The sequence below is a fragment of the Lepisma saccharinum genome, chromosome 24 (assembly GCF_977018435.1).
Source record: "Lepisma saccharinum chromosome 24, izLepSacc3.1, whole genome shotgun sequence".
Taxonomy (NCBI): domain Eukaryota; kingdom Metazoa; phylum Arthropoda; class Insecta; order Zygentoma; family Lepismatidae; genus Lepisma; species Lepisma saccharinum.
This window is the reverse complement of record NC_139252.1, coordinates 3,988,621-4,004,624: the sequence shown is the minus strand read 5'-3', so window position 1 is coordinate 4,004,624 and position 16,004 is coordinate 3,988,621.

The window sequence follows — 16,004 nt, the reverse complement described above, 5'->3', positions numbered from 1 at the left end:
TTCACCAAACTTTGCATGGATACATTGGATGTCAAGACACGTGGAAAAAACGTAAAAAACAAGAGATTGGAGACATCAAGATTTTGGACGAATTTTTTAAGAATTCTCAAATTTTCAGAAAGGAGGTTCCATATAAGGTCAAAAACTACATACTCAGATCTTCACCAAACTTTGCAGGGATACTTTGGATGTCAAGACACGTGGAAAAAACGTACAAAACAAGAGATTGGGGTCATCAAGATTTTGGACGAATTTTTTAAGAATTTTCAAATTTTCAGATGGGAGGTTCAATATAAGGTCAAAAACTACATACTCAGATCTTCACCAAACTTTGCATGGATACATTGGATGTCAAGACACGTGGAAAAAACATACAAAACATAGGATTCGGAACATCAAGATTTTGGTCGAATTTTTTAAGAATTTTCAAATTTTCAGATAGGAGGTTCCATATAAGGTCAAAAACTACATACTCAGATCTTCACCAAACATTGCAGGAATACATTGGATGTCGACACGTGGAAAAAACGTACAAAACAAGAGATTGGGGTCATCAAGATTTTGCACGGATTTTTTAGGAATTTTCAAATTTTCAGATGGGAGGTTCCAGATAAGGTCAAAAACTACATACTCAGATCTTCACCAAACTTTGCAGGGATACATTGGATGTCAAGACACGTGGAAAAAACGTACAAAACAAGAGATTGGAGACATCAAGATTTTGGACGAATTTTTTAAGAATTTTCAAATTTTCAGATAGGAGGTTCCATATAAGGTCAAAAACTACATACTCAGATCTTCACCAAACTTTGCATGGATACATTATGTGTCAAGACACGTGGAAAAAACGTACAAAACAAAAGATTGGAGACATCAAGATTTTGGTCGAATTTTTTAAGAATTTTCAAATTTTCAGATGGGAGGTTCCAGATAAGGTCAAAAACTACATACTCAGATCTTCACCAAACTTTGCAGGGATACATTGGATGTCAAGACACGTGGAAAAAACGTACAAAAAAGAGATTGGAGACATCAAGATTTTGGACGAATTTTTTAACAATTTTCAAATTTTCAGAAAGGATGTTCCAGATAAGGTCAAAAACGACATACTCAGATCTTCACCAAACTTTGCAGGGATACATTGGATATCAAGACACGTGGAAAAAACGTACAAAACAAGAGATTGGAGACATCAAGATTTTGGACGAATTTTTTAAGAATTTTCAAATTTTCAGATAGGAGGTTCCAGATAAGGTCAAAAACTACATACTCAGATCTTCACCAAACTTTGCAGGGATACATTGGATGTCAAGACACGTGGAAAAAACGTACAAAACAAGAGATTGGGGTCATCAAGATTTTGGACGGATTTTTTAGGAATTTTCAAATTTTCAGATGGGAGGTTCCAGATAAGGTCAAAAACTACATACTCAGATCTTCACCAAACATTGCAGGGATACATTGGATGTCAAGACACGTGGAAAAAACGTACAAAACAAGAGATTGGAGACATCAAAATTTTGGACGAATTTTTTAAAAATTTTCAAATTTTCAGATAGGAGGTTCCAGATGAGGTCAAAAACTACATACTCAGATCTTCACCAAACTTTGCAGGAATACTTTGCATGTCAAGACACGTGGAAAAAACGTACAAAACAAGAGATCGGAGACATCAAGATTTTCGACGAATTTTTTAAGAATTTTCAAATTTTCAGATGGGAGGTTCCAGATAAGGTCAAAAACGACATACTCAGATCTTCACCAAACTTTGCATGGATACATTGGATGTCAAGACACGTGGAAAAAACATACAAAACATAGGATTGGTGACATCAAGATTTTGGACGAATTTTTTAAGAATTTTCAAATTTTCAGATAGGAGGTTCCATATAAGGTCAAAAACTACATACTCAGATCTTCACCAAACTTTGCAGGGATACATTGGATGTCAAGACACGTGGAAAAAACGTACAAAACAAGAGATTGGAGACATCAAGATTATGGACGAATTTTTTGAGAATTTTCAAATTTTCAGAAAGGAGGTTCCATATAAGGTCAAAAACTACATACTCAGATCTTCACCAAACTTTGCAGGGATACATTGGAGGTCGAGACACGTGGAAAAAACGTACAAAACAAGAGATTGGAGACATCAAGATTTTGGACGAATTTTTGAAGAATTTTCAAATTTTCTGATAGGAGGTCCCAGATAAGGTCAAAAACTACATACTCAGATCTCCACCAAACATTGCAGGGATACATTGGATGTCAAGACACGTGGAAAAAACGTACAAAACAAGAGATTGGAGACATCAAGATTTTCGACGAATTTTTGAAGAATTTTCAAATTTTCAGATAGGAGGTTCCAGATAAGGTCAAAAACTACATACTCAGATCTTCACCAAACGTTGCAGGGATACTTTGCATGTCAAGACACGTGGAAAAAACGTACAAAACAAGAGATTGGAGACATCAAGATTTTCGACGAATTTTTTAAGAATTTTCAAATTTTCAGATGGGAGGTTCCAGATAAGGTCAAAAACGACATACTCAGATCTTCACCAAACTTTGCATGGATACATTGGATGTCAAGACACGTGGAAAAAACGTACAAAACAAGAGATTGGGGTCATCAAGATTTTGCACGGATTTTTTAGGAATTTTCAAATTTTCAGATGGGAGGTTCCAGATAAGGTCAAAAACTACATACTCAGATCTTCACCAAACTTTGCAGGGATACATTGGATGTCAAGACACGTGGAAAAAACGTACAAAACAAGAGATTGGAGACATCAAGATTTTGGACGAATTTTTTAAGAATTTTCAAATTTTCAGATAGGAGGTTCCATATAAGGTCAAAAACTACATACTCAGATCTTCACCAAACTTTGCAGGAATACTTTGCATGTCAAGACACGTGGAAAAAACGTACAAAACAAGAGATTGGAGACATCAAGATTTTCGACGAATTTTTTAAGAATTTTCAAATTTTCAGAAAGGATGTTCCAGATAAGGTGAAAAACGACATACTCAGATCTTCACCAAACTTTGCAGGGATACATTGGAGGTCGAGACACGTGGAAAAAACGTACAAAACAAGAGATTGGAGACATCAAGATTTTGGACGAATTTTTGAAGAATTTTCAAATTTTCTGATAGGAGGTCCCAGATAAGGTCAAAAACTACATACTCAGATCTCCACCAAACATTGCAGGGATACATTGGATGTCAAGACACGTGGAAAAAACGTACAAAACAAGAGATTGGAGACATCAAGATTTTCGACGAATTTTTTAAGAATTTTCAAATTTTCAGATGGGAGGTTCCAGATAAGGTCAAAAACGACATACTCAGATCTTCACCAAACTTTGCATGGATACATTGGATGTCAAGACACGTGGAAAAAACGTACAAAACAAGAGATTGGGGTCATCAAGATTTTGCACGGATTTTTTAAGAATTTTCAAATTTTCAGATGGGAGGTTCCAGATAAGGTCAAAAACTACATACTCAGATCTTCACCAAACTTTGCATGGATACATTATGTGTCAAGACACGTGGAAAAAACGTACAAAACAAAAGATTGGAGACATCAAGATTTTGGTCGAATTTTTTAAGAATTTTCAAATTTTCAGATGGGAGGTTCCAGATAAGGTCAAAAACTACATACTCAGATCTTCACCAAACTTTGCAGGGATACATTGGATGTCAAGACACGTGGAAAAAACGTACAAAAAAGAGATTGGAGACATCAAGATTTTGGACGAATTTTTTAACAATTTTCAAATTTTCAGAAAGGATGTTCCAGATAAGGTCAAAAACGACATACTCAGATCTTCACCAAACTTTGCAGGGATACATTGGATATCAAGACACGTGGAAAAAACGTACAAAACAAGAGATCGGAGACATCAAGATTTTCGACGAATTTTTTAAGAATTTTCAAATTTTCAGATGGGAGGTTCCAGATAAGGTCAAAAACGACATACTCAGATCTTCACCAAACTTTGCATGGATACATTGGATGTCAAGACACGTGGAAAAAACATACAAAACATAGGATTGGTGACATCAAGATTTTGGACGAATTTTTTAAGAATTTTCAAATTTTCAGATAGGAGGTTCCATATAAGGTCAAAAACTACATACTCAGATCTTCACCAAACTTTGCAGGGATACATTGGAGGTCTAGACACGTGGAAAAAAAGTACAAAACAAGAGATTGGGGTCATCAAGATTTTGGACGGATTTTTTAGGAATTTTCAAATTTTCAGATGGGAGGTTCCAGATAAGGTCAAAAACTACATACTCAGATCTTCACCAAACATTGCAGGGATACATTGGATGTCAAGACACGTGGAAAAAACGTACAAAACAAGAGATTGGAGACATCAAGATTTTGGACGAATTTTTTAAGAATTTTCAAATTTTCAGATAGGAGGTTCCAGATGAGGTCAAAAACTACATACTCAGATCTTCACCAAACTTTGCAGGAATACTTTGCATGTCAAGACACGTGGAAAAAACGTACAAAACAAGAGATCGGAGACATCAAGATTTTCGACGAATTTTTTAAGAATTTTCAAATTTTCAGATGGGAGGTTCCAGATAAGGTCAAAAACGACATACTCAGATCTTCACCAAACTTTGCAGGGATCCATTGGAGGTCGAGACACGTGGAAAAAACGTACAAAACAAGAGATTGGAGACATCAAGATTTTGGACGAATTTTTTAAGAATTTTCAAATTTTCAGAAAGGATGTTCCAGATAAGGTCAAAAACGACATACTCAGATCTTCACCAAACTTTGCAGGGATCCATTGGAGGTCGAGACACGTGGAAAAAACGTACAAAACAAGAGATTGGAGACATCAAGATTTTGGACGAATTTTTGAAGAATTTTCAAATTTTCAGATAGGAGGTTCCAGATAAGGTCTAAAACTACATACTCAGATCTCCACCAAACATTGCAGGAATACATTGGATGTCAAGACACGTGGAAAAAACGTACAAAACAAGAGATTGGAGACATCAAGATTTTCGACGAATTTTTGAAGAATTTTCAAATTTTCAGATAGGAGGTTCCAGATAAGGTCAAAAACTACATACTCAGATCTTCACCAAACGTTGCAGGGATACTTTGCATGTCAAGACACGTGGAAAAAACGTACAAAACAAAAGATTGGAGACATCAAGATTTTCGACGAATTTTTTAAGAATTTTCAAATTTTCAGATGGGAGGTTCCAGATAAGGTCAAAAACGACATACTCAGATCTTCACCAAACTTTGCATGGATACATTGGATGTCAAGACACGTGGAAAAAACGTACAAAACAAGAGATTGGAGACATCAAGATTTTGGACGAATTTTTTAAGAATTCTCAAATTTTCAGAAAGGAGGTTCCATATAAGGTCAAAAACTACATACTCAGATCTTCACCAAACTTTGCAGGGATACTTTGGATGTCAAGACACGTGGAAAAAACGTACAAAACAAGAGATTGGGGTCATCAAGATTTTGGACGAATTTTTTAAGAATTTTCAAATTTTCAGATGGGAGGTTCAATATAAGGTCAAAAACTACATACTCAGATCTTCACCAAACTTTGCATGGATACATTGGATGTCAAGACACGTGGAAAAAACATACAAAACATAGGATTCGGAACATCAAGATTTTGGTCGAATTTTTCAAGAATTTTCAAATTTTCAGATAGGAGGTTCCATATAAGGTCAAAAACTACATACTCAGATCTTCACCAAACATTGCAGGAATACATTGGATGTCAAGACACGTGGAAAAAACGTACAAAACAAGAGATTGGGGTCATCAAGATTTTGCACGGATTTTTTAGGAATTTTCAAATTTTCAGATGGGAGGTTCCAGATAAGGTCAAAAACTACATACTCAGATCTTCACCAAACTTTGCAGGGATACATTGGATGTCAAGACACGTGGAAAAAACGTACAAAACAAGAGATTGGAGACATCAAGATTTTGGACGAATTTTTTAAGAATTTTCAAATTTTCAGATAGGAGGTTCCATATAAGGTCTAAAACTACATACTCAGATCTTCACCAAACTTTGCATGGATACATTATGTGTCAAGACACGTGGAAAAAACGTACAAAACAAAAGATTGGAGACATCAAGATATTGGTCGAATTTTTTAAGAATTTTCAAATTTTCAGATGGGAGGTTCCAGATAAGGTCAAAAACTACATACTCAGATCTTCACCAAACTTTGCAGGGATACATTGGATGTCAAGACACGTGGAAAAAACGTACAAAACAAGAGATAGGAGACATCAAGATTTTGGACGAATTTTTTAACAATTTTCAAATTTTCAGAAAGGATGTTCCAGATAAGGTCAAAAACAACATACTCAGATCTTCACCAAACTTTGCAGGGATACATTGGATATCAAGACACGTGGAAAAAACGTACAAAACAAGAGATTGGAGACATCAAGATTTTGGACGAATTTTTTAAGAATTTTCAAATTTTCAGATAGGAGGTTCCAGATAAGATCAAAAACTACATACTCAGATCTTCACCAAACTTTGCAGGGATACATTGGATGTCAAGACACTTGGAAAAAAAGTACAAAACAAGAGATTGGGGTCATCAAGATTTTGGACAAATTTTTTAGGAATTTTCAAATTTTCAGATGGGAGGTTCCAGATAAGGTCAAAAACTACATACTCAGATCTTCACCAAACATTGCAGGGATACATTGGATGTCAAGACACGTGGAAAAAACGTACAAAACAAGAGATTGGAGACATCAAGATTTTGGACGAATTTTTTAAGAATTTTCAAATTTTCAGATAGGAGGTTCCAGATGAGGTCAAAAACTACATACTCAGATCTTCACCAAACTTTGCAGGAATACTTTGCATGTCAAGACACGTGGAAAAAACGTACAAAACAAGAGATTGGAGACATCAAGATTTTCGACGAATTTTTTAAGAATTTTCAAATTTTCGGATGGGAGGTTCCAGATAAGGTCAAAAACGACATACTCAGATCTTCACCAAACTTTGCAGGGATACATTGAATGTCAAGACACGTGGAAAAAACGTACAAAACAAGAGATTGTGGTCATCAAGATTTTGGACGGATTTTTTAGGAATTTTCAAATTTTCTGATGGGAGGTTCCAGATAAGGTCAAAAACTACATACTCAGATCTTCACCAAACTTTGCAGGGATACATTGGATGTCAAGACACGTGGAAAAAACGTACAAAACAAGAGATTGGAGACATCAAGATTTTGGACGAATTTTTTAAGAATTTTCAAATTTTCAGATAGGAGGTTCCATATAAGGTCAAAAACTACATACTCAGATCTTCACCAAACTTTGCATGGATACATTATGTGTCAAGACACGTGGAAAAAACGTACAAAACAAGAGATTGGAGACATCAAGATTTTGGTCGAATTTTTTAAGAATTTTCAAATTTTCAGATGGGAGGTTCCAGATAAGGTCAAAAACTACATACTCAGATCTTCACCAAACTTTGCAGGGATACATTGGATGTCAAGACACGTGGAAAAAACGTACAAAACAAGAGATAGGAGACATCAAGATTTTGGACGAATTTTTTAACAATTTTCAAATTTTCAGAAAGGATGTTCCAGATAAGGTCAAAAACGACATACTCAGATCTTCACCAAACTTTGCAGGGATACATTGGATATCAAGACACGTGGAAAAAACGTACAAAACAAGAGATTGGAGACATCAAGATTTTGGACGAATTTTTTAAGAATTTTCAAATTTTCAGATAGGAGGTTCCAGATAAGGTCAAAAACTACATACTCAGATCTTCACCAAACTTTGCAGGGATACATTGGATGTCAAGACACGTGGAAAAAACGTACAAAACAAGAGATTGGAGACATCAAGATTTTGGACGAATTTTTTAAGAATTTTCAAATTTTCAGATAGGAGGTTCCAGATGAGGTCAAAAACTACATACTCAGATCTTCACCAAACTTTGCAGGAATACTTTGCATGTCAAGACACGTGGAAAAAACGTACAAAACAAGAGATCGGAGACATCAAGATTTTCGACGAATTTTTTAAGAATTTTCAAATTTTCAGATGGGAGGTTCCAGATAAGGTCAAAAACGACATACTCAGATCTTCACCAAACTTTGCAGGGATCCATTGGAGGTCGAGACACGTGGAAAAAACGTACAAAACAAGAGATTGGAGACATCAAGATTTTGGACGAATTTTTTAAGAATTTTCAAATTTTCAGATAGGAGGTTCCATATAAGGTCAAAAACTACATACTCAGATCTTCACCAAACTTTGCAGGAATACATTGGATGTCAAGACACGTGGAAAAAACGTACAAAACAAGAGATTGGAGACATCAAGATTTTGGACGATTTTTTTAAAAATTTTCAAATTTTCAGAAATGCGGTTCCAGATAAGGTCAAAAACTACATATTCAGATCTTCACCAAACTTTGCAGGGATACATTGGATGTCAAGACACGTGGAAAAAACGTACAAAACAAGAGATTCGGGTCAACAAGATTTTGGACGGATTTTTTAGGAATTTTCAAATTTTTCAGATGGGAGGTTCCAGATAAGGTCAAAAACTACATACTCAGATCTTCACCAAACTCTGCAGGGATACATTGTATGTCAAGACACGTGGAAAAAACATACAAAACATAGGATTGGGGACATCAAGATTTTGTTAAATTCTTTTAAGAATTTTCAAATTTTCAGATAGGAGGTTCCATATAAGGTCAAAAACAACATACTCAGATCTTCACCAAACATTGCAGGGATACATTGGATGTCAAGACACGTGGAAAGAACGTACAAAACAAGAGATTGGAGACATCAAGATTTTGGACGAATTTTTTAAGAATTTTCAAATTTTCAGATAGGAGGCTCCATATAAGGTCAAAAACTACATACTCAGATCTTCACCAAACATTGCAGGGATACATTGGATGTCAAGACACGTGGAAAAAACGTACAAAACAAGAGATTGGAGACATCAAGATTTTGGACGAATTTTTTAAGAATTTTCAAATTTTCAGATAGGAGGTTCCAGATAAGGTCAAAAACTACATACTCAGATCTTCACCAAACTTTGCAGGGATACTTTGCATGTCAAGACACGTGGAAAAAACGTACAAAACAAGAGATTGGAGACATGAAGATTTTCGACGAATTTTTTAAGAATTTTCAAATTTTCAGATGGGAGGTTCCAGATAAGGTCAAAAACTACATACTCAGATCTTCACCAAACTTTGCATGGATACATTGGATGTCAAGACACGTGGAAAAAACATACAAAACATAGGATTGGGGACATCAAGATTTTGGTCAAATTTTTTAAGAATTTTCAAATTTTCAGATAGGAGGTTCCATATAAGGTCAAAAACTACATACTCAGATCTTCACCAAACTTTGCATGGATACATTATGTGTCAAGACACGTGGAAAAAACGTACAAAACAAGAGATTGGAGACATCAAGATTTTGGTCGAATTTTTTAAGAATTTTCAAATTTTCAGATGGGAGGTTCCAGATAAGGTCAAAAACTACATACTCAGATCTTCACCAAACTTTGCAGGGATACATTGGATGTCAAGACACGTGGAAAAAACGTACAAAACAAGAGATAGGAGACATCAAGATTTTGGACGAATTTTTTAACAATTTTCAAATTTTCAGAAAGGATGTTCCAGATAAGGTCAAAAACTACATACTCAGATCTTCACCAAACTTTGCAGGGATACTTTGGATGTCAAGACACGTGGAAAAAACGTACAAAACAAGAGATTGGGGTCATCAAGATTTTGGACGAATTTTTTAAGAATTTTCAAATTTTCAGATGGGAGGTTCAATATAAGGTCAAAAACTACATACTCAGATCTTCACCAAACTTTGCATGGATACATTGGATGTCAAGACACGTGGAAAAAACATACAAAACATAGGATTCGGAACATCAAGATTTTGGTCGAATTTTTTAAGAATTTTCAAATTTTCAGATAGGAGGTTCCATATAAGGTCAAAAACTACATACTCAGATCTTCACCAAACATTGCAGGAATACATTGGATGTCAAGACACGTGGAAAAAACGTACAAAACAAGAGATTGGGGTCATCAAGATTTTGCACGGATTTTTTAGGAATTTTCAAATTTTCAGATGGGAGGTTCCAGATAAGGTCAAAAACTACATACTCAGATCTTCACCAAACTTTGCAGGGATACATTGGATGTCAAGACACGTGGAAAAAACGTACAAAACAAGAGATTGGAGACATCAAGATTTTGGACGATTTTTTTAAGAATTTTCAAATTTTCAGATAGGAGGTTCCATATAAGGTCAAAAACTACATACTCAGATCTTCACCAAACTTTGCATGGATACATTATGTGTCAAGACACGTGGAAAAAACGTACAAAACAAAAGATTGGAGACATCAAGATATTGGTCGAATTTTTTAAGAATTTTCAAATTTTCAGATGGGAGGTTCCAGATAAGGTCAAAAACTACATACTCAGATCTTCACCAAACTTTGCAGGGATACATTGGATGTCAAGACACGTGGAAAAAACGTACAAAACAAGAGATTGGAGACATCAAGATTTTGGACGAATTTTTTAAGAATTTTCAAATTTTCAGATAGGAGGTTCCAGATAAGATCAAAAACTACATACTCAGATCATCACCAAACTTTGCAGGGATACATTGGATGTCAAGACACGTGGAAAAAAAGTACAAAACAAGAGATTGGGGTCATCAAGATTTTGGACGGATTTTTTAGGAATTTTCAAATTTTCAGATGGGAGGTTCCAGATAAGGTCAAAAACTACATACTCAGATCTTCACCAAACATTGCAGGGATACATTGGATGTCAAGACACGTGGAAAAAACGTACAAAACAAGAGATTGGAGACATCAAGATTTTGGACGAATTTTTTAAGAATTTTCAAATTTTCAGATAGGAGGTTCCAGATGAGGTCAAAAACTACATACTCAGATCTTCACCAAACTTTGCAGGAATACTTTGCATGTCAAGACACGTGGAAAAAACGTACAAAACAAGAGATTGGAGACATCAAGATTTTCGACGAATTTTTTAAGAATTTTCAAATTTTCAGATAGGAGGTTCCATATAAGGTCAAAAACTACATACTCAGATCTTCACCAAACTTTGCAGGGATACATTGGATGTCAAGACACGTGGAAAAAACGTACAAAACAAGAGATTGGAGACATCAAGATTTTCGACGAATTTTTTAAGAATTTTCAAATTTTCAGAAAGGATGTTCCAGATAAGGTCAAAAACTACATACTCAGATCTTCACCAAACTTTGCAGGGATCCATTGGAGGTCGAGACACGTGGAAAAAACGTACAAAACAAGAGATTGGAGACATCAAGATTTTGGACGAATTTTTGAAGAATTTTCAAATTTTCAGATAGGAGGTTCCAGATAAGGTCTAAAACTACATACTCAGATCTCCACCAAACATTGCAGGAATACATTGGATGTCAAGACACGTGGAAAAAACGTACAAAACAAGAGATTGGAGACATCAAGATTTTCGACGAATTTTTGAAGAATTTTCAAATTTTCAGATAGGAGGTTCCAGATAAGGTCAAAAACTACATACTCAGATCTTCACCAAACGTTGCAGGGATACTTTGCATGTCAAGACACGTGGAAAAAACGTACAAAACAAAAGATTGGAGACATCAAGATTTTCGACGAATTTTTTAAGAATTTTCAAATTTTCAGATGGGAGGTTCCAGATAAGGTCAAAAACGACATACTCAGATCTTCACCAAACTTTGCATGGATACATTGGATGTCAAGACACGTGGAAAAAACGTACAAAACAAGAGATTGGAGACATCAAGATTTTGGACGAATTTTTTAAGAATTCTCAAATTTTCAGAAAGGATGTTCCATATAAGGTCAAAAACTACATACTCAGATCTTCACCAAACTTTGCAGGGATACTTTGGATGTCAAGACACGTGGAAAAAACGTACAAAACAAGAGATTGGGGTCATCAAGATTTTGGACGAATTTTTTAAGAATTTTCAAATTTTCAGATGGGAGGTTCAATATAAGGTCAAAAACTACATACTCAGATCTTCACCAAACTTTGCATGGATACATTGGATGTCAAGACACGTGGAAAAAACATACAAAACATAGGATTCGGAACATCAAGATTTTGGTCGAATTTTTTAAGAATTTTCAAATTTTCAGATGGGAGGTTCCAGATAAGGTCAAAAACTACATACTCAGATCTTCACCAAACTTTGCAGGGATACATTGGATGTCAAGACACGTGGAAAAAACGTACAAAACAAGAGATTGGGGTCATCAAGATTTTGGACGGATTTTTTAGGAATTTTCAAATTTTCAGATGGGAAGTTCCAGATAAGGTCAAAAACTACATACTCAGATCTTCACCAAACATTGCAGGGATACATTGGATGTCAAGACACGTGGAAAAAACGTACAAAACAAGAGATTGGAGACATCAAGATTTTGGACGAATTTTTTAAGAATTTTCAAATTTTCAGATGGGAGGTTCCAGATGAGGTCAAAAACTACATACTCAGATCTTCACCAAACTTTGCAGGAATACTTTGCATGTCAAGACACGTGGAAAAAACGTACAAAACAAGAGATCGGAGACATCAAGATTTTCGACGAATTTTTTAAGAATTTTCAAATTTTCAGATGGGAGGTTCCAGATAAGGTCAAAAACGACATACTCAGATCTTCACCAAACTTTGCATGGATACATTGGATGTCAAGACACGTGGAAAAAACATACAAAACATAGGATTGGTGACATCAAGATTTTCGACGAATTTTTTAAGAATTTTCAAATTTTCAGATAGGAGGTTCCATATAAGGTCAAAAACTACATGCTCAGATCTTCACCAAACTTTGCAGGGATACATTGGATGTCAAGACACGTGGAAAAAACGTACAAAACAAGAGATTGGAGACATCAAGATTATGGACGAATTTTTTGAGAATTTTCAAATTTTCAGAAAGGAGGTTCCATATAAGGTCAAAAACTACATACTCAGATCTTCACCAAACTTTGCAGGGATACATTGGATGTCAAGAAACGTGGAAAAAACGTACAAAACAAGAGATTGGAGACATCAAGATTTTCGACGAATTTTTTAAGAATTTTCAAATTTTCAGAAAGGATGTTCCAGATAAGGTCAAAAACGACATACTCAGATCTTCACTAACTTTGCAGGGATACATTGGAGGTCGAGACACGTGGAAAAAACGCACAAAACAAGAGATGGGAGACATCAAGATTTTGGACGAATTTTTGAAGAATTTTCAAATTTTCAGATAGGAGGTTCCAGATAAGGTCAAAAACTACATACTCAGATCTCCACCAAACATTGCAGGGATACATTGGATGTCCAGACACGTGGAAAAAACGTACAAAGCAAGAGATTGGAGACATCAAGATTTTCGACGAATTTTTGAAGAATTTTCAAATTTTCAGATAGGAGGTTCAATATAAGGTCAAAAACTACATACTCAGATCTTCACCAAACGTTGCAGGGATACTTTGCATGTCAAGACACGTGGAAAAAACGTACAAAACAAGAGATTGGAGACATCAAAATTTTCGACGAATTTTTTAAGAATTTTCAAATTTTCGGATGGGAGGTTCCAGATAAGGTCAAAAACGACATACTCAGATCTTCACCAAACTTTGCAGGGATACATTGAATGTCAAGACACGTGGAAAAAACGTACAAAACAAGAGATTGTGGTCATCAAGATTTTGGACGGATTTTTTAGGAATTTTCAAATTTTCAGATGGGAGGTTCCAGATAAGTTCAAAAACTACATACTCAGATCTTCACCAAACTTTGCAGGGATACATTGGATGTCAAGACACGTGGAAAAAACGTACAAAACAAGAGATTGGAGACATCAAGATTTTGGACGAATTTTTTAAGAATTTTCAAATTTTCAGATAGGAGGTTCCATATAAGGTCAAAAACTACATACTCAGATCTTCACCAAACTTTGCATGGATACATTATGTGTCAAGACACGTGGAAAAAACGTACAAAACAAGAGATTGGAGACATCAAGATTTTGGTCGAATTTTTTAAGAATTTTCAAATTTTCAGATGGGAGGTTCCAGATAAGGTCAAAAACTACATACTCAGATCTTCACCAAACTTTGCAGGGATACATTGGATGTCAAGACACGTGGAAAAAACGTACAAAACAAGAGATAGGAGACATCAAGATTTTGGACGAATTTTTTAACAATTTTCAAATTTTCAGAAAGGATGTTCCAGATAAGGTCAAAAACGACATACTCAGATCTTCACCAAACTTTGCAGGGATACATTGGATATCAAGACACGTGGAAAAAACGTACAAAACAAGAGATTGGAGACATCAAGATTTTGGACGAATTTTTTAAGAATTTTCAAATTTTCAGATAGGAGGTTCCAGATAAGGTCAAAAACTACATACTCAGATCTTCACCAAACTTTGCAGGGATACATTGGATGTCAAGACACGTGGAAAAAACGTACAAAACAAGAGATTGGAGACATCAAGATTTTGGACGAATTTTTTTAAGAATTTTCAAATTTTCAGATAGGAGGTTCCAGATGAGGTCAAAAACTACATACTCAGATCTTCACCAAACTTTGCAGGAATACTTTGCATGTCAAGACACGTGGAAAAAACGTACAAAACAAGAGATCGGAGACATCAAGATTTTCGACGAATTTTTTAAGAATTTTCAAATTTTCAGATGGGAGGTTCCAGATAAGGTCAAAAACGACATACTCAGATCTTCACCAAACTTTGCAGGGATCCATTGGAGGTCGAGACACGTGGAAAAAACGTACAAAACAAGAGATTGGAGACATCAAGATTTTGGACGAATTTTTTAAGAATTTTCAAATTTTCAGATAGGAGGTTCCATATAAGGTCAAAAACTACATACTCAGATCTTCACCAAACTTTGCAGGGATACATTGGATGTCAAGACACGTGGAAAAAACGTACAAAACAAGAGATTGGAGACATCAAGATTTTGGACGATTTTTTTAAAAATTTTCAAATTTTCAGAAATGCGGTTCCAGATAAGGTCAAAAACTACATATTCAGATCTTCACCAAACTTTGCAGGGATACATTGGATGTCAAGACACGTGGAAAAAACGTACAAAACAAGAGATTCGGGTCAACAAGATTTTGGACGGATTTTTTAGGAATTTTCAAATTTTCAGATGGGAGGTTCCAGATAAGGTCAAAAACTACATACTCAGATCTTCACCAAACTCTGCAGGGATACATTGTATGTCAAGACACGTGGAAAAACATACAAAACATAGGATTGGGGACATCAAGATTTTGTTAAATTCTTTTAAGAATTTTCAAATTTTCAGATAGGAGGTTCCATATAAGGTCAAAAACTACATACTCAGATCTTCACCAAACATTGCAGGGATACATTGGATGTCAAGACACGTGGAAAGAACGTACAAAACAAGAGATTGGAGACATCAAGATTTTGGACGAATTTTTTAAGAATTTTCAAATTTTCAGATAGGAGGCTCCATATAAGGTCAAAAACTACATACTCAGATCTTCACCAAACATTGCAGGGATACATTGGATGTCAAGACACGTGGAAAAAACGTACAAAACAAGAGATTGGAGACATCAAGATTTTGGACGAATTTTTTAAGAATTTTCAAATTTTCAGATAGGAGGTTCCAGATAAGGTCAAAAACTACATACTCAGATCTTCACCAAACTTTGCAGGGATACTTTGCATGTCAAGACACGTGGAAAAAACGTACAAAACAAGAGATTGGAGACATGAAGATTTTCGACGAATTTTTTAAGAATTTTCAAATTTTCAGATGGGAGGTTCCAGATAAGGTCAAAAACTACATACTCAGATCTTCACCAA